The 22500-nt window shown below is 47.5% G+C and overlaps 1 protein-coding gene across 5 annotated transcripts in view; it reads left to right on the forward strand.

Annotated features, from left to right (window-relative positions):
- Positions 1 to 1378: 1378 nt before the first annotated feature.
- The window catches only part of LOC143020348 (uncharacterized), a 273138-nt gene continuing 252016 nt past the window's right edge, over positions 1379 to 22500 (forward strand). For all 5 annotated transcript variants that reach the window (XM_076176705.1, XM_076176695.1, XM_076176724.1 and 2 more), the window contains exon 1: positions 1379 to 1542. The gene's annotated coding sequence lies outside the window, so the exon portion shown is untranslated. The remainder of the gene's footprint in view (positions 1543 to 22500) is intronic.

The following is a 22500-nucleotide window of genomic DNA, read 5'->3' on the forward strand; positions in this document are numbered from 1 at the left end:
TTATGTTTCTTTAGACGATGAATGACAACACTTCTATCAAACATTTTAGTATGGTATACTTCCTATTAGCAAAACATGAATCGACGCAGTTATATATTTCTAGAACCGATGTTTCATTGTGTGGGTGGGAATAAAATATACGAAGGGTACACTGCACATGAAAATGACAGGAATTGTAAATGTACAGACGGCGTAAACAAAATAAAAGCGAAGCACGTAATTGTAGACACATTGAGAACCTGAATCTGACTGAACTTGGCAAAAACCAGGTGTAAGGTTTACAAGATAAGTTTAGCCAGATACACATCGAATTTAATAACCATAAAGAAATGCTATGTATATCTTAATCCAATCATCTTCCTTCTCATGTGATTTACATGATGGAAAAATATATTCTATTGTTTGCTTAGTGGCGTGTGATTGGATAGTGATTCTTATTTCTCGGTGTTCATCGTTTGACCTCCTTCAAGACAGCCTTCTCAAATGGGCCAAGTTATTTCTACAATGTAGCACAATTATCATTTTACACTTTATGTTATCTGTGTATAATTTCACGTTCAGGATCGTAACATTTTCCAAGTGGAGATATTAGTCTATTGTTTTCTACTACTTTACTTCTAGCTGTATCAGTCGATACTGCAGTGAGCCGTTGATTCTTACTTTCTTTAGCTCATTAATTAATAAAGAAAACTGCCAATATTAGGGGCTTGACGCTAACCTTTTACCTTTCATCTCCACCGTTAACTTCTCTGTATTTGTTTTACAACTGCAAATTTCCACCACCACCTTTCCAAGCTTCCTTTGTGTCCCTTCCTTTCTTGGTGCCAGCGTCGAAGCTGAGAAACATGTCTGGAAACCCTTCATTTCCCCTAGTCACCCTCCTAACCAAAGTCTTTGTTGAAAGCTTCGTTTTCTATATCTAGGGGTAACATTAAATATAATGCACTCCGCACCCAAGACAAAGAATCAGAAACTGTATCTGAGAAATTAACCCACACCTCACTGTATTACCATTAGTTTTCTGGATATACTTAAGGAATATTTTGTTACTAATATCCACATGTAGTCATAAATATCTTGCAGCGTGTTTAAACCACGGATGGACTTTAACCCCAGACATCCGCGGGTATCCCGGCCAATGTGCCAGACGTGGAGCTCAATCCTGGAATATCATGAGGCAGGAACATTTTTATTACTACTTATAATCACGGGATAATCACACAATTATTAAAACATCTGTATGTCACCAGTCTTAATGAAGAAAGAGGTGAATTGATAAATACCTGTCAAGTATTTACATGTACGATATGTTTTCCCAGGAACCTGGCTCTGCCGCCACCACTCGACAGTCACACAAATTCTGAGGCAGGCAGTATACTTTGTCAGTGTGTAGAGTAAGATCTTTGGCCGCTGCAGTTGTGACTTGTACCTCAGGAAATAAAAGATAATGTTCTAGTGGCCTTAGCTAGTGCTTAATTTACCAGCAAATATCAAAACATCGTGCATTGTGGGTGTAGCTTGGATCCTGCCTGATATTTTAAGGTAAGAATGTTTTGTGTATGGAATTATTTGGAATATTATCTTGTTGTTTTGTTTAGTGGGATCCGGGTTGTATGGAAACGTGTCGAACTCGTGCTTACCACTTAGGGACTGTTTGTTCCTTACAATTTTGTTCCATTTTAGCGTGATGCAGCTGTGTTTAGAAGGTAACCTTGTATCTTTGTGATTTGTGGCCACTCTATTTAGGATCGTGTATTACTTGCTAAAGTAGCTTTGTGAGTAACGTCAGTGTTCATTGAACCCTTGAGGTCTCTCTTCTTTTTTTTGTATTCTCAAACAAGTACTATACACTATCATCTATGAACCAGAGATGCCGTGGTGGGCAACTACCCATAGCATATTATGTTTTGTAAAAAGGGGAACAGGGATGGTTGATGTTAGTGCGATACCAGGTTGCTACTTGAGAACAGCTGGTTTCTTGGCCCTGGAGGAGCCGAAACATTGCCACTGAGGACGTGTTGTGTGTGAGAGAAGCTAGCGCATGAGACAAATCGAAGAATACTATTTGAAACTGGTAGACTGTGTTGGGATCAAGTGCGGTGGATATGCTGCAACACGCCATGGGTGGTTCTTCAAGAGGTTGGCCGTTGTCATGGGAACGGTGGGTCATTTTCCTGGATATCATTAATATTGAACAGAATACCATAGTAGACGCTATAGCAAGGGTCCCCTTCACCACCAAGCAAATTATAATAGCACCTCTGTCGTTTATACATTTGGTGGAATGTATGCAGTCGATGCTTCAGGGGGGGGGGGGGTTTGCGGCGTTCTGACCCCAAGGATGCTGGGAAATATTGTCAGCTGCAGCGGCACTGGGGCAAGTATTTGAACTTCAATTAATTTAACTTCCTGGTTGCAATTGTTCTCGCAAATGCTGGAGGACGACTTCGTTCAACAGAGGTTTGTGGGGATGGGGTTCTTAAGCAGCCCCGGTTTGAAGGGGATGTGTTATATATGTGCAAATGGTCCTAAGGTGTCCACAGTACGCATTTACGGGGCGGCAGCGTTGGAATTTCTCAAAGCATCCGTGGAATTAAGCAATAGGACGAGGCGAGTGGAAATGTGTCGGTGTTCCCCTCCCCGATTATTGGACTGGTATATTGTTGTTGTTGTGGTTGTGGCAACAGTGGGGCATGGAGGTATGGGCGAGCTACGAGGCTTGGGGGTGGGGAGGTATCGACGATGTCGGGGGTGTGGGGCAAGTGTTGTGGGGCGTGGTGAGTGACCACAGGTATGTGCGATACTCCGCCTCCTGCTTCAGTGTATTTTCTCTTTGATTGTCAATAACACCAGTGTTTCTACTCCTGTCCTTTAGGAAACTGTGGTGCCCAAGAGAAGCACAAGTGTTGAATGCGAATTTTTTGGAAGTGCAGGAGAATGGAGGGATGGTAGTAGATAAGAATATCTGTTGGTCATCCGTATAAGAGTGCTTACTTAAGTGGTAGCAATTTCAACCACTGTCGGTTGACACTTGGACATCTATTTGGCTTTCCCCGTACATTTCCATTATTCTGGTGGTTGAAGACACGACAAGGTTGTGATCGGAGAAGTCCCGATTGATTCCCACGACGACCAAACATGATTAAGTTTAATGCCTTTATGAGAAGTAGGCGAAGGGGTGTTCTTTCTTCCAGCAACGCCAAGACTACCACTACAGTGGGTGAGCTCAAGATGAGAGAAAGGGTAGTCAGTCTGTCTTGGGTGAGCTAAAACCAGGATGCCCTCTGGAACGAGGAAGCACAAGGCGTGTGCCGAGATAATGTACATCGCCGGGCGAGGTCGGGTTGGGTCAGGTCAGGTCATGCCATGTCAGATTAGGTTATTTTAGGTTAGAAGCTGAGTCATATGTTGACTTGGGTTTACAAAAGACTATCGCCGTGCGATGTTGTTGTCGTGTTGGCTACGGTGATTTATCATTTTCTGTGTGGTCTTGTGTGAACAATCTTACAAACATGTTCACAAGAGAAATGCCCACCCCCTTATTGGAAATAAAGAATACATCCCCTCAAACCAATTGATTCGTCATTGTGAATACCATTCCAGCGGTTTGAAAGAGATGTCATTTCAATAACTAAGACTTGGTTTTGAGACTTCTTTCAACACACCAATATTGTGTAAGTTGTGAAAAAATTTAGTGTTAAATACCATAACCTGAGAGGTGTTCTTCCATTTTTTTAACGTCGTTAGTTCCTTCACTTTGGTTGCATCCCCGTAAGATGAATAAAATCATCAAATGGTGCGAATATAACCTGGAAACGGTGAGGGAGACCGGATACCTCGCCTCATCTCCTTCAGTGTTTGTACCAGACTTCCGCAATGCTGTAGGCCACTGCATCCGCTTAGACTAAATTACGTTTTGTTTATACTGTTTAATGTGAATGCATGTGTAATAAGTTGTAACTGGAAGTTATAAATGTGAAAGTGCATTGTGATTCATGCACGCGGATTTAATTTATAACCAACAAGTGTATTGTGAGGATTTGTCGGCGTGTCCGTACTATCTATCTTCCAGCGAGATGCTGGTTGAAGTTCTTGTTCTCTCTCTCTCTCTCTCTCTCTCTCTATCTCTATCTCTATCTCTATCTCTATCTCTATCTCTCTCTCTCTCTCTCTCTCTCTCTCTCTCTCTCTCTCTCTCTCTCTCTCTCTCTCTCTCTCTCTCTCTCTCTCTCTCTCTCTCTCTCTCTCTCTCTCTCGAAGCAGTAGTCTGTCAACTCGGCGTGTTCGGGTTAGTTACTCCCCGATGATCTTGTTTGGTGGAGCTACCCAGGTTCTCCCGTTTCCCCCTGATTCTTAATTGAAAAATATTACGGAAATTGGAGCTACCCTCCTTCCCCTCCACCCGCAGTTTTTTTTTTTTCGGGGATCTGTAAAGCGGCAGCTAGTCTTTCCAGTAGGACGTTGTAGGCCAGTACCCGTGAGTCTCCATAATGTTTTCCATTGCCTGTGTTCGACGAAGACAATTTCCGTCCTATGTTCTTTTCTCATCATCCCAGTACCACATAGTGGGAACTGAGAAACCCTTGGTAGGGCAAAGCCCCGTCAGTTGCGGCAAACAGACTTTTTTATTTTCATTCTTTAAGGCCGACGTTGGGATTTCTCCCGGCCTGGCCAGGGCTGTCGGTAACCGACGTAACAAACCTACAGTAGGTTCCGGTGATCGAACTCACGACCACATGCTCATGAGTGTATCCACTGAGCTACCGCGCGGTTAGTCGGAATCTGATAAGCATTTGTCTTCAAGCAGGGGAGGGAGGTCTTCCTTGTGACGTCACATCGCTGTGACCTGACCTGACCTGACCCGATCCAAGGGAAATCACGAAACCAGTCTGACGGTTCGTGGCGTCATAACGCATAGACGAGATTGTTAGCCATCGGGGGCAGGCATATGTCTATTTACTTCGAATCCTGATCACGTATCTGCGCAGCGTTTGTCTCGAGTCTAATGGTAAACAATGTTTTCGGAGCCAGAGCTAACCTTCGAGTTCTTCTGGGGGAGATGGGTTGAGGCCGCTACGAGGCTGTGTTGTTTTGCCCGAAGGTGTCGTGGTGGTTCCCCAATCTGGGTAGGTGGGAATCCTGCATGGGGTAGTCGTATCCCCCACAGATGGTTGGGAATCGAAGTACCGTATTTCGGACGAACAACTCGAACACAGAAACCGGGGATCACTCGGTCATCTCTAGAACTAAGTGAGATGAATTTGTTGGCCAGAACAATATGTCAGAGGTGCGTCCTCGAAGTGATGCCCCGGGAGTGGATGAGGTAGAAGTTCAGGGTTTCTTTTGATAAGCAATCAGGGGCGCTCGTGCCTTTGAGACCTGGCTTGGGGGTGGGAGCTTGAGGGCACGCGCGCGCTGCACGATACCCATCGTTGTCGAGGTGGACTTATCGCAATTCGAGTCGGTGTGTGTGTGTGTATGCGTTGCCCTGAAAGAAATGCGGAGGCATGGCAGGTTTTGAACGACCTTGTGTTGCTGTTCAATGGGAATAAGTTCTGTTCCCAAATGTGACTTGTGAATTGCCCTTATTGTGCTGAAGGCGAGGTCTTCGTGTGACGAAGGGCTTGCAAGAGTAGCGAAATGTTCCACGAGTTCTCCAAGCCGGAGGTTGTTGTAAGTAGTGAAAAACTGTTCCCAGGGTCGTCGTAAGTCTTTCACGGTCACCTAAGTTATGACGCTGCGCAAAGTCGCGCCACAGGAAGAGGAGGAGGGATCCGGTGGTGAGGTGCAGGGAGAGAGGGAGATTACGGTGTGGTTTGATGTCACATCCTGCGTGACCTTGGGGCGGAACATCGGGGCTTTCGGCGGTCGCGTTCTTGACAACGGGGTTGGGGGGGGGGGGTTTGGGCATGCACCGGTGTCGTAACAGCCGAGGGCATTGTGTGTGTGTTTGTGTGCGTTCGCGAGAACTCATGCATGGGCACGCATGCGCTCCGGATATGAATGGCATAACTTGACGGGAGTGAGCCTACAAGGAAATGCCACCCTGGATGGAAGGCGGTTTAGTTAGACGGGTCATCATACACCCCATGGCACCGAGGGGAAGTTTGAGTGCCGCGTAGCACCATGAATGGGCTGGCGGGATAAGAGGTAAACCATCCACCGGTACTGAGGGGGTTCCTTGAACATGGAGTAGCGCCTCCGACAAATGGAGGTCATCCTGTCCGTCGGAGGGGAGGATTATCACGTGTCTAGGGTATACTGCCATGAAAATACGGGTCATATGGAGAATTGTCACCCCAGAACGCCCACATAAAGAATGTCAACAGTGGAGTCAATATTATGAGTTAGGTTAGGTTGAATAGGGGTTATGCTTATTGTCATCAACTTATACAACCGAAGAATCGTAAACCCAGAATGACCCACATGAAGAATTGTCACTCTGTCGAAGTCTGGGTGTGACGATTCTTCATGTGATCCGAAAATACATACCCAAAGATTGGTGATTAAATTGGACGGCAGCTGGAAAGGAAAGAGGTGGACTTCGAATTTGAAGGAGGCGACGTTTCACTTGGTCAAGACGGCTTACCAAGTGCCGCGCGCGCACACACACACACACACACACACACACACACACACACACACACACACACACACACACACACACACACACACACACACACACACTCCCCTCTCCCCTCTCTCTCTCTCTCTCTCTCTCTCTCGCTTATGGCCCTTGTTCTGAAGTAGTTCGAGACTGTTGCGTCGGAGTGACGCCCTGTAGAAACGATGGAATTGGGTGGTGATAAAAGATGGCGCGCGTCCGCCGTCGCCGCCGAGGATCGTCAAGCCCAAGGTCCATATAGACCTTGTTCAAGCACATCTCGGGCAGAGGATACGAAGACGAAATACGGGCTGTCGTTAGGCTCGTTCCACACAAGTCTACTTTTCTCCGTGGGTGTCTATGGAAGCTTTCAAGCATTGTCGTGACGTGTGAAAACGTCCATGACACCCATGGTCATTTGAGAGCACGACGTCGTGTCGTGGACGGCGCACGGCGAAGTCAATATGTGTGAAACGATCCTTAGCCGTCGGGTTCTCCGACCCGCGCTTGCTTCCTTGTGTTTATTTTTTTATTTTTATTTTTTTTCTGCGTGACCACATTATGGTCGAGTTCATTATCTTCTCCGTGTCCCTTGACCAGGTACCTCTCCCTCTTTACTTTTTTTTTTTTATGGATGAACCATGGACGGGCGGGCAGCCTCGTCCTGTCTCGCGTGAGGGAGTGAATTGATGTGGACAGTTACCACATCATGGTATGTGGTATCGTCCATGAGTGATGGATTAATGGAAATTCAAATATTTTCGGAACTTTATATTGTATTGCCCGTCCGCCATGACATAAATATACACAGTGAATATATTAATGCATTGCACGGAGTATGCAAATAATTTTACATATACATTCTATAATATAATGGCCATCCTCGTATGTGACATAATATTTACAATATATAATTTGATTACAATCGACATACATAATTGTTTTGACCAAGATTAATAATTTAATTTACAACAATGCTACGTGCGCTAAGGGGACACTGCAGAAGTGGCGTGTTGCCGATGACGCAGAGGATGAAAGCCCCATGAAATTATTTCGCTGGACGTCGTCACACGCAACCCGTTGAGTGTGCGGCGCGAGTAGTTTCTTTCTGGGGGTGAAGAAGGTTACTGAAGTGTTTCGAGGCTGTGTGCGCAGGTAGGCAGGCTGGAGTTAACGTAACCAGCTGAGTTACGTACGTTGTTGGAACGCTGCAACATGGCCAAGAACAACACAGCCACACTGTCGGTCCACCCGCCCGCCGCGCCAGAGGCTGAGTTAACGAGCGAATTGTTTTGTGATGACTAGTTAAGAATCCATTCATTCTCCAAGTCTTCAACCGCGCAACCAGACAGGCTGGCTGGCTGGCTGGGTGTGGATGGCGTCGTCTACCCCCACAAAGGTGCAGACTAGATGATACACTAGATTTCAGTGTGGCAACTGTCCCTGGGCTGTCGCTTATCCTCGAAACCTGTCGTTACACTCACTTCCTTCAGGAGGAACAACCCCCTCGGAGGTGGGAGGGGTGATGGGATTGTCCCCTTTAAAATGTTTAGTAGTCGTTCAGGATGAATCAGGGCAACATCTCAATCTCTCGTGGCACCAGAATAGAATCGCATGGCATCGAGCAGTCTGAGTGTCTGCCCGGGAGGGATGCTTGGCTCTGGGAGGGATGGGATGACGTCAGCGATGACTCTGGGGTCTGGTGTGGCATCCTGGTTGGGAAGGGACAGTCTCCCACCCCACCCCACCCCGGCTACCCACCCTCCATCACAGTAAGATGACTCATGTAATGAGGAGTGTGTGTGTGTGTTTCTGTAGCCAGCGTTTTATCGTTGGGGATAACATTGCACTGAAGTTGAGGTCCTAGAGGTGTTAAAGTAGTAGAACGGGACAGTAGAAGATGAAAGTGATAAACATTCTTTTTACTCAGTCGACGTACCTATGGGACGAGGAAAAGGAACTTGGGTTCTGTCGTGGCGTTGGCACAGCAGGGGATAGAGTAGAGGGTTCTTGTAGGTCGTGGTACTCGAGGGAGGGAGAAGCCATTGATTTGGTTTGTCTTGGGTTTGCATATAGAATGGGGAGTAAGGGTTTGCCATGGCACTCCAGGATGTAATGAAAGGCGGTCGTGGGTGGGCTATTGTGACGCATGATAAATGAAGGCATTTTAGCATGACACACAGATCCTAGGGACATTCATGACAGGGCGAGGGAGGGGGGTTCTTTGATATGACGTGGCACGAGGAAAGGGAAAGGGAGTGAGCAATTTTTGGTGTGACACACTCGAATGGTGAATAGCGTTCCTACTCTCCGTTGCCAAAGCAGTGTCTTAATCCAGCTTTTGCGTGCATGTGCCTCATGATACTCTCTACGGTTTTGCTTTCTTACTCTCGTTGTCAAAGATAAATGCCATGGTGACGGCGACAGCGGCGAAGAACAACTGTGTCACCAGGATCAGATGTTAGACTGAATCCAGTCTACACAAAATTGGACGATGAGCAGAGAGGGGCCGGTAAGATGCCACCTGCGACCCGTGTCATGACAGTGTGTGTTCAGGAGTGTGGTGGCTTTTGAAGACGCCGCCGTCAAGTCGTTGGGACGCAAAGTGGCGGGAAAGAAGTGGAGACACTGGGTGGCCCCTTCGGAAAAGATTAGGACGCAGAGGGACGAGGGAAGACGGCATGGTAAGGAGGGACATGTTTGGTAGCGGTGCCTTTGGCTTTTAACATCTTTGGCACTGTGACGCCCATGAGATATTTTATTCTGGTCAACGCCAGGCTATGTCACTCCGCCATGAGGGTGACGGCTAAGGCTCGATTCACACGTATCGACTTTTCTCCATGCGCCGTCCACGACACAACGCCGTGCTCAGGAATAAACATGGGTGTCCATGGAGGCTTTCACGCGTCACTACCACGCTTGAAAGCTTCCATAGATACCCACGGTTATTCGAGAGCATGACGTCGTGTTGTGGACGGCGTACGGCGAAATGTCGATACGTGTGAAAAGAGCATAGTAACGACAGTAGGCATGGGGTGTTCCTCCACCCTCGCCCTTCTCAGAGGTTTTGTTTTGACCAGCGCCATTGTCTTCGGCCGAGGAAGGGGCGTCTCCGGAGACAAGGGGTCGGCAGCCTCGTACGTGGTAACGAAAAAGTCGTCCTGCGGAGTCGGGAGTGGGTGGGGGGCATTTTCTTTTATTTCTTTGGATTGCGTGGCCGACGGACGAAATTGTCAAATTTCCGAAGATTTCGGATGTTGGTAAGTAAGCTCAGGTGGTGTTCAAATGGCCAAGCGCACGACCCCTGTGCTCTCTTATGGTCCCATTCAACCGGAGGGCGCTTAGCCACGGGCGCAGTGTTCCGTTCCGGCGAGAAGAGTCGGGTTGAGCGAGTAGAGGAAATGGACATATGTAGGGGGAGTATCATGTTGAGGGTGGGAAGGGCCGAGTTGGGAGGCACGGTGAGTAATGTAGAGGCTGTCAGGGTGAATGCGAGTGAGGGAAGCTTGTGGGGGGCTACTTATTCCTACAGTAGCGATGTAACGGGAATATGGCTGAAAGGTACAACGGAAAATGCGTAAGGTGGGTGAGGAGGTATGTATTGTATGTGTAGCAGTGCGGAAAGAGGAAAAAGAAGATTGGAGGTGGATAGGTTGTGCAGACTCTGGTACTGATAGATTTCCAGGGTCCCATTTCCCTCATATCTCCCATACTCATTCGTCCTAAAATGGTGGTGCACTTGCACCTTTTTGTAGAATGCCCATGGTTGCAATTTGCAAAGCGTGAGTGCGTTTTCGCTCGCACGCATGCGCTTACCTATAGTGGTGGTTGTGCCCTGCCCGCAACAAGAACAACTACAGCAGTAGCAGTAATATCAGAACACCCGTCCTCTTGCTCTGTGAGTCCTGTAAACATACCTTTGCGCGTAGCAGCAGCCTGTAAATGCCAACAGCAATCCATGGTCATAGGTACACCAGGAGTTCTTCAAACTCATTAATAAGGAGCCGGTTGGACCAGAGGCGCTCTAGGACTGCAGGAGTGCGAGAGTGCATGCTTGCGTGCCGTTTTCCGCGTTATTTTGGGATGGGTGGGTGGAAGGGGGCAATTATGGTCATGCAAGGATCGGTTGTGTGGTGCTTGCTTGCTGGCTGACTGGCTTGCAAATGGTCCAGGGTATGTTAGGTCGCGGCTCTGTTGTATTTGCTTGCTTGCAGCTGGGTGTGTCGTGCCGGTAGGTTTTGTGGCAGAAAAACTGGTTTGGGGTCAGCTCCACAGTCGAGTTGTTGGATTAATCAGTTGGTCTCGGCGTAGTACGAGGAGGGACCATGTCAGGAGGAACTTGTGGATGCGCGTGTATCGTAGCCGAACTTGTCTTCTCGCTGAAGAGCGAACCAACACCCTCCCCTCACCCCACCCCACCCCATGGAGTAATAGCGTGTGGACCGGGGGTGGGGTGGGGTGGGGAGTTGTGGGAAGGTCACGCTGTTCTTATTGGTGGAACACGGGGGCTCGCGTTGCAGAATACTTGGCTGTAGGCTCGGTTTCTCATCTAGAGTGCCGAGCGGTCAGATTATCTTTGTGACTTGGGTTCTATTGGAACTTGTTGGCAAGACGTTGTCTTCGGTATTTGGTGCTTTTCACGGTGCTGATGAATATCACCTGGCGGTGGAAGCCACGAGGAAAGGGAAAAGGACCACCCAGTATGAAGGAAGCCGTCTTCACCAGCGCAAGGGCCGTCGCTTTGATGTTCTACAAACAGAGTTTGTCTTCGCGTCCCTAGATTTCGTAGTTATCCCCGCTGCTGCGGCAGTCACAGACCCAGACCCCGCAGCCGACTGGAGTCGCCGGGGAAGAGGGGGGCGTGGTCTTCCCCTGTCCTGTCCTCCCAATCCGTGTCTTCCGTAGATGTTTCCTCCATTCCTTTCCCCCGCGCGTGGTAATGACAACAAATTTTGCACCGTCAGTCATCCATCGTTCATTGATAGGTGGCAACCAATCTCCACGAAATATAAATAATGCTGATAATTTCCAGCTTCTACTGTTCTTCATTTCAACTTCCCCTTCTTAAATCTCTTACAACCTCACTGTCTCCTTTTCAGTGCCATGTTGTCTTCAAGGATAGAAGCGCTGGTTATCGCCGGTAAAACAATATACTTCCCCTCTCATCTCTCCCCCCTCCCTCAGTTTTCCCTCCTTTCTTTCAAAGCTCCAGGACCCGGGTTTTTTCTATCTTTGGAAGAAAGGCATTCTTCTATTGTTTCCTTCTGCCCCTTTTCCTCCTTTCTCTCCTCTTTTTCATTCCTCTCCTCTTCTTCCTCCGTCACATCTTCCTCTTTCCCCCTCCGTCTCCTCTTTCTACTTCCTTTTCTCTTCCTCATCTTTCTTCTCTTCTTTCTCTCTCCCCCTTCCTCCTCCATGTAGTCATCCTCTTCCCTCTCCTCTTCTCCCCCTCTCCTTTCTCTCTTTTCTCTCTTTTCTCTCTTCTCTCTCTTTTTCCTTTCTCCTCCATGCCCCCCCCCTTCCCCCTCTCCTGTCTTTTCCCTGATCTCCCTCTCGGTACCTCCATGTTGTGTCCATGAGGACAGACGCGGATGTGAATTGTTGGAAACGCAGTTCGATCTTCCTCGTCCTCCTCCTCGCCCCCACTTCATCTTCCTCATTTTCATCTTCATCCCCTCCCCCCATTTCCCCTCACCCTCCTTTTTCCCCTACTCTGTCCTCTCTCCCTCCTCTTCCTCCTTCCTCTTCTCCTCCTCCTCCTCTCCCCTCCCCCTCCTCTTCATTGCCTTCCCCTCATTCCCTGCTCATTCACCATCCTCCTCCTTCTCTAACTCCAACCTTCCTCACGGTCCGGATCAATCCAGACGCTTTGGGGGATGAGGAGGAGGAGGAGGGGGAGAGCGAAAAGGAATAATGGGGTAACAAGGGTGAGGGACAGGGATATGGGGATTTTTTTTTAGTTACAGGATGAAGACAAAAGCGTGGGAGTGAGGGAGTAAGTAGTAATGGAGATGAGGAGTCTTGTTCGTGACCTACTCGCTCGCTCACTCCCTGCATGCTTTCGTGCGTGCGTGCGTGCAAGGAACGTCTGGGGTTGGTGTTGGAGTTAAAGGGTGTAGGGTTTCGAATAGTCTGTCCCTAGGTTTAAACCAAGTGGCGCTCTATATTGTGTCATTTTTCTACTGGCTAATACCACGAGGTAATGTCGGTCAGACGAAAGGACAACTCCTCTCCGCCGTCCCCTCCCCGTCTACTCTCTTCCCCGGTACTGAGCTAAAGGAGATAGAACGGACGGCCCGTGTGGTGGTGGTTGGGGTGGGGGGCGTCCCGGTTTATCAGTTAAGGTCCTCAAACTGGTCGCATATGTGTTAGTTGGCGTTGCGCTGAACGTCGACTGGGTTGGTTGGTTGGAATTTGTTTGTTGGTGGGCAGGCGAGGATAGCCTCCACGGCTCTTGGCAATACTGTGTGGCCGTGGAGGAACGGAGACAGCGAGTGCATGCAACCTCGGGTGCGATTTTATTTATTCTTATTTATTTATTTTGTTTTTTTCTTCTGGAGAACCATAATGGTGTGGCATCCTCTGGGGTGGATTGAGTTATCTTGTGTTGGCTGGAACTTGTACGAAGATCCCTTCCATAGGGGTCCTCCCCCTGATTTGCTGAATGGAATCGTCCGGAGCAATCCAAAACAGAGTTGGAAGTGCGTTACCTCCTTGAAGGTGTTCCTCTTCTTTATTCGTTTCCTCTTACGCCTCGTTCTCATCCCTCCCACATCTCCGTCACTTCCCCCTCACCCCCGTCTTCCTCAACTATTTTGATTGCCTCCTTCTCTTTCCCCCGCATCCTTCTTTCTCCGTCGTTTTTTCCCCTTCTTCATTCCATCCTCTCTCCCTCCTTCCTCCACCCTCAACCTGAATCTTTGCTCCCTCCCCTCCTTCCCTCACACTCTATCTGTATCTTTGCTCCCTCACCTCCCTCCCTCCATCCCTCCCTCCCTTCGGCCTCTCCATCCATTTGTCAGCCGTCCCTTCCCCTCGGGAGTGGAACCAGTGAGTCAGGTGCTCCACCTGGCGTCGCTCGACAGTGGTTTCTTCGTTTTCCTAAGCCAACGAATCCCGCCGAAGGGAGGGAGCCTTTTACCAATCACCCCCTAGTGAGCTGCAAGGAAGGGTAAAGGAAGGACTAGGTGGTTCCTCGTTGGATTCCTCTGGCAACCCTTGGGAGGGCTGCAAGATCGAGGAGTGGGAGGGGAAGGTTGCCTCAACTGAACGAGGGGTCGTCGTTGGGGAAGACACCCCCCGCAAACGGCGTCTTAGGCAGGCGGGTTTCCCCGTCTCAAGGAGATATAGGAGTTGTGTTCTAGATGCTCCCAAGGCAAGGAAAGGTGGGAGCATTATGGCGCTCTTGTGACCATAGAGGATTAGAAATAAACAAATGAATTATACAAATAAAAAGAAAGTGTATACCTGATTCTCCCCCTTCCCCGCTGCTACACAACATTCCTTCCCCCTTATGTGTGTGTATATACACAGGCACGGGCTCTCTCTCTCTCTCTCTCTCTCACACACACACACACACACACACACACACACACACACACACACACACACACACACTCTCTCTCTCTCTCTCTCTCTCACACACACACACACACACACACACACACCGTCTCTCCTCTCCCCGCTCCTCCTCCCATTTGATTCCCTGCCTTACCTCTCGCTTCTCTTACCCCCCCCCCCCGTCTCCCATTGTGTTTTCCCTCATGTTCACTCTCCGCCCCGTCACCCCCTTCATTTTTTCCTGTCGCTTGTTTTCCTCCTCCCTCCGTTGCTCCCCTGACCCATCCAATTTCCCTCCTTTTTCTTTCCTACCTTCCTCCGCAGCACTCTGTTCCTGTCGCCTCTTCTCCATCCCTGGATCTGCCCTTCCCCTCCACCACCCTCTACCTCGCCTTACCTTTCCCCTTGCCTTTCGCCATCCGTTCTACCTGCCAGCCTTTCCTTCCGCCTTTTGTTCCTCCCCTACTCCTTCCCCACTCGCCTTCCTTCGACCCCGCTACCGCATCCTCTCGCTTGTTTCCTAAACTACTCGCACTCCCACCTTCATTTCCTCTACGTCTGCTCCCCTTCTGCACCCTTCTTTTCCTTCTCCCAGCTGTTTTTCTTTGCTTTCACTCTTCGCTTTCCTCCCCCAATCTGCATATTTCATCTAATGTCTTCCATTTGTTTCCTCCCTATCCCTCCTCGCCTCTCGTGTAGCGTTTTCTTTGCTCTCCGTTTTCTCCCGCACCTCGTTGTCCTCTCCTCTGCCTCGCCTCCTTTGGCGTTACTTTCCTTTCGCGATTTCATCTCCCTGTTTTCTGGGTTGTTTTGCTCTCTCTTCGTTCTCGTCCCTCTTCCTCCTCCGCTGTCATGTCCACCCAATACCAGCAGCAGGCCTGGACGAGGAGCATCACGCTCTGGCAATTGATCTTATGTGACAGTTATTCTCTGTTTTGAAACTCTACGGCATTAAATGTCGTGTCTTGTTAGGTTGAACCATTTCTGATTGCCCCACAGTGTGATCGCTTATATATATATATATATATATATATATATATATATATATATATATATATATATATATATATATATATATATATATATATATATATATATATATATAATATGTGTGTGTGTGTGTGTGTGTGTGTGTGTGTGTGTGTGTTTTCCAGAAAAGACTTGTACTGTGATTTATGACAAAAAGAAACCAAATAACTATAGGCCTATAAGTTTGACTTCGATCGTAGGAAAAATAATGGAAACTATCATCAGAGATGCTATCGAATATCATTTAGAAAGTAACCGTTTGATAAATGATAGCCAGCATGGTTTCAGACGGAAACGTTCTTGCGTGACTAACTTACTCGAATTCTACAACACAGTTATCTCGAATTATGACAAAAGAAACAATATATATTTAATATATCTAGACTTTGCAAAAGCTTTTGATACCGTCCCACACGAAAGACTACTTACTAAATTAGCTTTGCATGGAATAAGTGGTAGCCTATTAGGTTGGACTAGTAATTGGTTGAAAGGTCGAAATCAGAGAGTTGTTTTAAATGGAAAAACTTCTGGATGGAAAAGTGTTGCAAGTGGAGTTCCTCAGGGTTCCGTTCTTGGGCCACTTCTATTCATAGTATATATAAATGATATAGACCATGGACTAAAATCTACTGTTTCCAAATTTGCTGATGATTCAAAACTGTGCGGAGTGGCAAATGATCACTCAAACCAATTAGATATTCAAGAAGATTTAGATAAATTACAGCAATGGTCTGAAAAGTGGCTAATGAAATTTAACACAAGTAAATGCAAGGTAATGCACATAGGTAAAAATAACAGTAAGTACGATTACAAGTTATTTGGAAATTCGTTAACAAAAGTGGATAGTGAAAAAGATCTCGGCGTAATTATCAGTAACGACCTCAAATCATCCAAGCAGTGTATTTCAGCCTCTGAGAAAGCAAATAAGATTCTGGGATTGATTGCGCGATCTTTTGATTTCAAAAGTCCATCACTCATTAACAAGCTATATAAATCGTTAGTTCGTCCACATTTGGAATATGCTGTTTCCGTATGGTTACCGAATCTCATTAAAGACATTGACAGACTGGAAAAAGTACAACGGCGAGCCACAAAACTGATTCCAAATATCAAAAATAAATCATACGAAAATCGACTTAAGCACATGAATCTGTTTTCCCTAAAAAAAAAAAACGTAGACTCAGAGGTGACTTGATACAGGTCTTTAAGATTTTAAAGGGAATTGACAACATCAAAAGTGACCAAATTTTCACATTGAATGAGAATCAGACAAGAAACAATGGTCTCAAACTGTCCGGAAATAGATTCAATTTGGAAGTAGGTAGAAACAACTTTGCCAACCGTGTAGTTAATGAATGGAATAAACTTCCTGCACAGGTAGTGCAATGTAGTTCAGTTCAAAGCTTTAAGAATCATTTAGATAAATACCTAAGTAAGATGCTGTAATGATTATAATTTATGTTATATTATTTGTTTTTGTTTTGTTATAATTTGTCTGTCTGATTTTCATTTATTATTAGTTATGTCAATTTATTATCATTTACTATTTACCTGTTTGTTTGTTATTCAACTATACCTATGCATTTATTTATGTATTTTATTTGTTATTTACATTATTATAGTTTTAATTTATTATTAATATGATTTTTTTTTCTTTTTTATACATCCGACCTAGATATGGATCAAAAGGTCTCCTGTCGGCATGCTCCGCCTTTGTAATCCTTTGTATTTGAACCAAAGAACCATGTACCTGACCATTGACTGGTAGACCTAGCCTGAAGGAAGGATCCAACTTCGAAATATTATATATATGTAACTGCCTCAATAACTGCTTACTTTAATTTTTTTTTTCCTTGTGATTTAATTGTGTAGAATATATGGGTTGGAATATCTGGTGCGACAAAGATTGCAGCCGGCGGCGGTGGCGGTTGCTCGTGCGGGGGAGGCGGGCGGGAAGGAGAAGAGGTAGGGAGGGAGGGGTAGGGGGTCTATCGATTCCGTCACGCCGCTTAGGAAGGGAGACGACTGTACGCAGTGACGTCACAGTCTCCCAGCTGACCGACCGATGCTGCACGGGATGACGAAGGCAACACGTGATGTGATGCGTAATTGTCTGGTGTACTCACGTGGCGGGGGAGGAGGGGCGATGGTGTTGGTGTTGATGTTTTTGGTGGTGCTGGTGAGTGCCAGATAGGGAGGGGGGCTCTTGCTAGGGTTGATGATGCACTGGACGGGAAGGGCCCAACGCGGTAGACAAATTTTATTACCTTCATTTGTATCGTTACGCTCGAAGTCAATGGGACGTTTATTACTAATTGACCAGTACTGCACCTGGACAATTTCAGACGTAAGAAGCCCGTCGGAGAGTGATCGAAGCTGAGTAAACCAGGTGTGGAGGATTCTCGCTCTGGCAAGCAGTGCGCACACGAAGTTCCTTGTTTACACAGTTTGTGTGCAGATGCTGGCGTTGTTTACGTCATGGGGAAGGGCTGGATTTTTTCCCCCTAGAGACCACAAAAACTTGACGACGCCCATTCGGTTGTGGTCTGGTAAAGAGCAGACGATTTTACGCCTCTGAAGGGGGTGTTTGAGTGTGTGGGGAATGACTTCCCAAGGGGTCCCGGTCGGCCAAGCCTCCCTTCAGGCCGGAGTCTTTCTCCTCCTCTTCCTCCGCCTCCGCCTCCGCCTCCTCCTCAGCAACGATTCATCGCCTCATTTCTTTTGCCTGAACGAGGGCCATCGAGTGCATCACCATGTCGGCCGAAAGGGTTAAGGGAGGACGGGACCGCCTCGCCAGCAGCCGCTGTTGTCCGTCCCGTGGCGTGTCGTGGCGTGTTTAGCCTTGTTCCAATGGGAAAGACAGTGTCATTCCTCAGCTGGGAGGCTGGGGGTGAGTGGGGATGATGTCGTCATGACTTGATTAATCTACTTACCATCCCCCTCACCCCCAACCCACCCACCCACTCGCAACGGTGAGGAGTACGAGGAGGCGTTGCTGCAAACAGACCTGAGTGTTTGTGCTTTAGGGCCTGCTGGGGCAGGTGACAGTCACTGCATCTTCGTCGGGGAAAGAGGTGTGGGAGTCGAGGTAGAGACCCCGGCTTTTTTTTCCGCTGCGATGGCGTCTTCTGCTGCCATGAGGGGGGGGGTTCTTCCCTCTTTCGGGGCGGAGAGGTACTTTTGGAAAGATGAACTGCTGTCATCTGGCGGTGAAACTATGCATTATATACAGTTGCTCATGACAATGGTTTTGCCATCAGCTCTCATGGGAGGGATTGACAGCGGCTTCAGCTCTTGGCAATGAGAAGACCTGTGAACGATGTGGCCCTACCCTTGAGGAGCAATTATGTGGAGGAAAGCACGGGGCGGGAACCCTATTACGGCAATGAAAATGGGTCTTGATCGATTGAGATAGTGTTCAGGCTGGGGTCTGCGCCCCAACCCTGTGAGGTCGGGTCGGATCATAGGAGTCGCCTGCTTGTGCTCTTCAGCTCTTTTCACACGTATCGACTTTTAGTCGTGTGCCGTCCACGACACAACCTCTTGCTTTCAAATGTTCATGGGTTTTTATGGACGCTTTCACACTTGGTCATGGTCGTGATGTGTGAAAGCGTCCATAGACATCCATGGTTATTTTAAAACACGATGTCGTGTCGAGGACGTCGCGCGGCAAAAAGTCGATACGTGTTAAATAAACCCTGACAGCCCGGTAGAAAGCGGCGGTGCCCGCCCCTGGCCGGGTTTGGGCCGGCGTTCAATTGCTGCACAAGACTAAACAAGCGGCCCCATCCCTTCTCCGTGTTTGCTGCTGCCAAGGTGTTGTGTTCCCCCTTGTACCTGGTGTGTTGATAACCGCCACGTAACCTTGCTGCGAGGTCCTCCTTCCCTCATCTCATCTCGCTTAGCCCTTCCTACCACGCACCACTCCCCCGCTTCTTCTTCACCTCCAGTTTCCATTTATCCCTCCTTGTCTCCCTCCGTTCCCCATTTGCCTTCAGAATATTTGTATAATCCTTGCTGTTTTTTAACGAATTCCAAATAACTATCTTTTATGTTAAAATGTATGGGAAGTTCATTCTTAACTCAACAGAGCATCAGTTCCTTTCATCTCGCCATTTAGATGACATTAAACTAAAAAAATCTCACAATAAGATGATGTTCCAGTAATTGATTGTACAAACGAAACTATTTTGAAAACATTGATACATTTACAGTCCGTAAATTTCAAAATAAAATACCTCTTTCTGGTCTTTGTTTTTGAGCTTATGAAGAAGCTTTTGATAGTCTCGAAGTTTCTTTGAATTAATACTACTTCATCAAAAAGTTTATCTGTCTTTAATTTAAGCTTTCCTTCTAGCTTCAAATGTTCTACTACTTCTACAAATTCATAAAACTTTAGGAAATTAATGGCCTACGAAGCTTTAGTTTGATAATTTACCGAATGTTGAATTTCATTGAAATCTAATTCTGTTTTTCCAAATATCTGTTAATAACATGAAATATTGGCACTACTATAGCAAGTTTTCTGACATAGATTTCACTGTTCTGGTATTTACAACAAATTACGGCTCGGTTTTGTGAAGGGTCCCATCATTACATTGTTGTATAATATGCCATATTTGTTTTGGTTCTTCGTGAGTTCAGTTGATAGGCGGAAGTATTGCCTTTCCAAACGTCCAATGACACCTCCTTTCTTTCTCTATTTTTATTTTTTATTTTCTTGGTGATGGTTCTCATATTTAGTAACATAGTTTACTATTTTCTGGGTTTCCCAAAATTAGTGCCTTTTTTTTTAATGGAAAATGAGTTATACATGAAATGAGACTAATTTTGCATCCTGGTCTGTGGTCTGCCGCTCTGTACGTCTGGTATTTTGCAGAATGCAGAGTTGACGGCCTGCACTTTTACAAGAAGTAAACACTTTTGCAATCATCACATCTTGAGAGTAGAAAATTGAACTACCATCTCCCTCCCCCAATTGCCTTACCTTTCTCCTTTCTTCCCACCCATTCATTTCTCTCACATTGCCACCCCTTACATCCTTTCTTCTTTCTTCACAACCCATCCACCCACCCACTTTCCCTTCCCTCCTTTCTCTTCCATTCACAATCCTTTCCTTCCCCTTACCTCCCCTTTCCTGCCCTTGCAATTTCTTTTTCCCTCTGACCCATCATTCCTGATTCTCATTGCTCCCTCGCCCTCCTTTTCTCCCTCCTCCTCTCCCTCATCCTCGTTCTCCCCCCTCACAATCCTTTCCTTCCCCTTACCTCCCCTTTCCTGCCCTTGCAATTTATTTTTCCCTCTGTCTCATCATTCCTGATTCTCATTGCTCCCTCCTTCTCCCCCTCACCCTCTCCCTCAGCCTCGTCTTCCCCAGTGCTTTCCCATTAATAACCCTCCATTAATCCTTGCCTCTACTGTGGGGATGGGGAGTTAGGGTAGGGGTCGGAGCCCCCAGAATTCTTCCGTAAAGAAAAAACCTTCGTGACTCTCTCTCTCTCTCTCTCTCTCTCTCTCTCTCTCTCTCTCTCTCTCTCTCTCTCTCTCTCTCTCTCTCTCTCTCTCTCTCTCTCCCCCCACCCTTCTCTCTCGCGTGATTATTCCTGTCCACCCCCTTACTACATTTAACCTCCCTCTCCCCCCCTTCCTCCTACTTTTTCATATCATCGCGCCATCAACGCACCTCCTGTCCTCTCTTCAGTCTCGCTTCATCCCTCCCTTCCTTTTTTTTCCAACCCTTCCTCTCTACCACTTTTCCTTCTCCCCTCCTTCCATCACACTTTCTCGTCCTCCTCTCCCCTCACTCCGTCCCTTCGATCTCCCTCCTGTTCCCTCTCCTCTTGTCCCCTCTCCTCTTGTCCCCTCTCCTCTCCATTCGCACATTCCTTGTCCCTCTCTCCTCTCGCTTTCTCCATCGCTCGTACCTTCTGAGCCTCCCTCCATCCCTAGCATACTCCCTTCCTCTGTATCTTGTTTAATTCCTTCCCCCCGCCCTCGTTTTCTTTTGTTCTTTCCTCCCTTGTTTACTCACTTTTTATATTTTCTCCCTTCTTCTATCCTGTTCTCCACTTATTTCTCCTCTTTTCTCCCTACTCTTTCATCACTCCCTCTCCTCATCTCTTCCCTCTGGAGCTTACGTGAGTACAAGGTGCCCCGATGAGCTACCCCCCCCCCCGCAGTCGCCGCCGACGCCCCTCATCCCTCTCCCTCCCCCGCGATCAATCTCTGTCTAAAAACGGCTTTGGTCCTAGTCGGGTGGGGTCGGAGTTGCAGCGACGGAGCCGTGGGCCGGGCTAAGACGGGGTGGGGCCGGGTAAGGTCGTGCCAGTGACGGGTCAGAGGGGAGGGAATGGAAGGCAGGAGGCGGTGGATGGTTCCACGAGGCATCAGCTGTTCGCTCGCGTTGGAATGAATCATGGTGGTCGAGGTTTAGTTTTCTGATTGGACAAGTCTGATTTTCTCAAGGCAGGGAGAGAGAGAGAGAGAGAGCAAAAAAGAGAAAAGGGACGAAAGAGAGAGAGAGAGGGGGGGGAGGTGAAGAAGGAGAGATAGGGGGAGGAGTTTGGTTGAGTTAGGTCAGGTGACTATTCTGCGCCATGCGACCGAATGCTGGTCGATGGCATCCGTCTGGACAGTGTTATCGGCGTTGTCCTCGCCTGGTTAGTGGACAAAGAGGGCGCTGAGTGCCCCTCGGAGTCGTTTCCAATGTCTGTGATGACGGACCTACCAAAAGCGGCATTCCCAGCGTTCCATGCTTTCTGCCCCTGGCATTCCCCCTTTTTTTCACAAACATTTCCGTGAAGATGCATTCTTTAGCGCCGTCTTCGTCATTTTGTTGTTGTGGTGATGGTGGTGGTGAAGGTGTTGTGTTGGGACGGAAAGTCGTACCTAGTTTCCAAGAATGATCCTTTCGCTGAGGTGAGGAGTTTTCCTTCCTCACAACTGCTACCAGGAGTGCAGTCCTGTGGACTGGCACACGCTCCTCAAGATCACGATAAGGTGACTGTAGCCAGTCAAAAAACAAACATAGATGCTGCACTTGATCTTTGCGAAAGACATATAGTGACCAGAAAACTATTATAAAAATAAATTTATAAAGTAGCTTCCCATCAATAGTAATGGAAGTGGCCGACGTGGGTCTCTCTCTCTCTCTCTCTCTCTCTCTCTCTCTCTCTCTCTCTCTCTCTCTCTCCCTCCCTCCCTCCCTCCCTCCCTCCCTCCCTCTCCTCTCTCTCCCCTCTCTCCCCTTTCTCTCTCGCTGCCTCCCTCCCTCCCTGGAGGTCCTAACCACAGAGTTGTTGAAAGTC

Source organism: Oratosquilla oratoria, chromosome 3, assembly GCF_046742065.1.
Source record: "Oratosquilla oratoria isolate Oo_2021 chromosome 3, ASM4674206v1, whole genome shotgun sequence".
In the NCBI taxonomy this organism is placed as follows: domain Eukaryota; kingdom Metazoa; phylum Arthropoda; class Malacostraca; order Stomatopoda; family Squillidae; genus Oratosquilla; species Oratosquilla oratoria.